Genomic DNA, 2,728 nt, shown 5'->3' with positions numbered 1-2,728 from the left:
TGTCAAAAAAAACAAAGAAAGCAGAAAATCACGCATACACTGTCGGATTCAAAAATTTTTTTTCATAATAAAAAGAAATCTTTCAATTTTTGCAATTGAATTTTTATTTCAAACTATGGTTGGGAATGAAAATAGTCAGTAGGTATTTGCGCAAGAAGTTGCTTATCTCTTAATATCCCTTTTTCCAATACTTGTGTTATCATACCCTTTTTTGCCTAAGACTAAGAGGTCAAACCGTTATACTGTAAGTCTTCACCAAAGGGTTTTTCACACTACCCATGCAGAATTCCTCACACCAATTCATTTGTGCAACATAATTCCACAAAAAAATCTCCCTACACATTGATGTTTCGGATCTATTTTTTTTCCTCATTATTTAGTCTGTCATAGTTGAAGCGTCTGCTACCTATGAAATTGAAAAATTACAGGCCTCTCTCATCTTTTCACACAGTGCGGAGAACTTGCCACCAAAATTGAGTGGCTGACTAAATACGGTTTGTTTGCCCCACTGTACAAATGGCAAGGGTCTTTCGGGTCTGCTATTTCGATCTCGTACTCTACTCAAATCTACATCTACTCTATCTATTTCTATCAATCTATCTATCTATCTAATCTATCTATCTAATCTCATCTATCTATCGGATCTTCTATCTATCTACTTCCTATCCATCGATCTAAATTCTATTTCTATTCTAACTAAAATCTATCTATCTATTCTATTCTATCTATGCTATCATCCTATCTACGGTCTCAAAATTTGACGCCCAACCCTATTTGCTTATAAAACGTAAAGTTAGTGCACGTATAAGGGAATAGGCCGTCTGCCAGTTCCTGGTTTTCTAAAGTACGTAGTAGTGGTTGTATTGCTTTGCACTATTAGGGGAAATAGCGCGGGAGCCGGTACGGGTCAGGAGGTTTGTTCGTTACGGTGTTCCGGTCCATCTTCTGGGGGGAACGTACACCCATGTGTAGCTTATCTCTGCTTGGTCGAGTTCGCTGCTGGGGTCTAAACTTACATCCAAGGAAAGTTCGGGCATATATCTGGGAAGCAGCGCCTCCACCCAGTCCCTCTAAGACGTCGCCGTGCTCGGCTTCTTGAGAGATCGACATTGTTCCGCAGGGGCCGGACTGTTGTTTCTGTAGGGCGGAGCCTGTTGTCGTGTACGGCGAGGAGGCCCACCGTGACTTTGCAACGGCCTTCCTCTCTTCTCCTGTCCCCACCGTTTGGCTTGACTGCCCCGGGTAGGGATGTTGTGAGATGGTCCGAGGGGACTGAGGACTGTGCTGGGGCGTGTAGTAAGCTCTGCCTGTAACAAAGTTGTGGACTGGGTTAGTTTAGGCAGGATAGCAGGTATCATACTGAGAAGAAGGAGGCAACGAGAGACGAGAGGAGTAGCAGACGACGAGAGAACGAGCAGACCACTAGAGAGGAGAAGAAGAGGGTGACGCAGAAGGAGAGAGAGAGAGAATATAGTAGAGAAGAGAGAAAAGTAGACAAGAGTGCCGAGAGACAGAGTAGCGAACCGTCCGAGATGGGAGATGAGAAGAGGAGGAGAGAAGACAGGACGACCAGAGACGAGAGAGAGCAGTAGAGAGAGAGAGAAGCACGAGTAGCGAGAGCAGAGGAGAGAGAGAACAGAGCGAGAAAGCACGGAGAAGACAGAGAGAGGGAGAGCCTCCGAAGAGAGAGAGAGAGAGAAGGGAGGAGAGAGGGGGAGAGGAACAAGAGCGAGAACGAGCCAGAGGACGAGGAGAGGAGAAGAGAGAGGAAGAGGGGAAGGAGCGAATACGGATAGGACGCCACAGAAGAGCGAGAAGGACGCGGGCAACGACGGAGAGGGACAGCAGAAGGGACGAGATGACGCCGCGAGGAGAGGGCGGGAGGGGCGACGAGGACGAGCGAGGCAGCATATCTATTGTATTTGGGGAGGGTGTTTATTTTGTTCTTGGCATGGGAGAGAGAGAGAAGGACATACGCGGGAGAGGAGGGGGGAGAGAAGAGAGGCGACGGACGAGGAGAGGCGGGAGACAGGGAGAGGAGAGGAGAAAGAAAGAAAAGAGGGGGCGAGGGAACAACGGCGACCGCGAGCCAGAGACGAAGGAGACGGCAACTCGAGACGGGAGAGGACGCGAACAGAGACCGAGAGAGAGAGACGGAGGAAAACGACTGAGAAAGATAGAGGCGAGAGAGGGGGGAGACGCGAGAGGAGGAAGAGAGGACAGGAGACAGGAGCGAGGCGGAGGGAGGAGCAGAGGGGAAGGAGAGAAGAAGGAGGAAAGGACGAGACGGAAGAGAGAGAAGGAGAAAGGAGGAAGAGAACGCATAAGAGAGGGGAGAGGGAGTGGCCGAAGAGTAGGGAGGAGCAGGACCGGCGGCGCGAGCAGACGGAGAGAGGAATGAGAGAAGGGGAGAAAAGAAAAGGAAAAAAGACAAAAGGAGGACGAGAAGGAACGAAGAGTAGCGGAGAGGAGTAGGGGACGCGAGGAAGGAGAGATAGGCAGAGAGAGTAGGCGAGAAGACAGAGAGACGAGCGATCGAGAGGATAGAGACGCGAAGAGAGAGAGAGAGAAAGACGAGAGCAGAGAGACGAGAGAGAGGACGGGAGAGGGAGAGAGAGAGAAGAGAGGGAGAGAGAGAGAGAGAGCAGAGAGAGGAGAACTGAGAGAAGAGAGAGATGAGACGAGAGAGAGAGAGAGATGTATGCAGAGAGACAGAGGAAGAAGATCA

Source organism: Salvelinus sp. IW2-2015, unplaced genomic scaffold, assembly GCF_002910315.2.
Source record: "Salvelinus sp. IW2-2015 unplaced genomic scaffold, ASM291031v2 Un_scaffold2267, whole genome shotgun sequence".
NCBI classification, from domain to species: Eukaryota; Metazoa; Chordata; class Actinopteri; order Salmoniformes; family Salmonidae; genus Salvelinus; species Salvelinus sp. IW2-2015.
Note: the sequence above shows the minus strand (reverse complement) of the source record.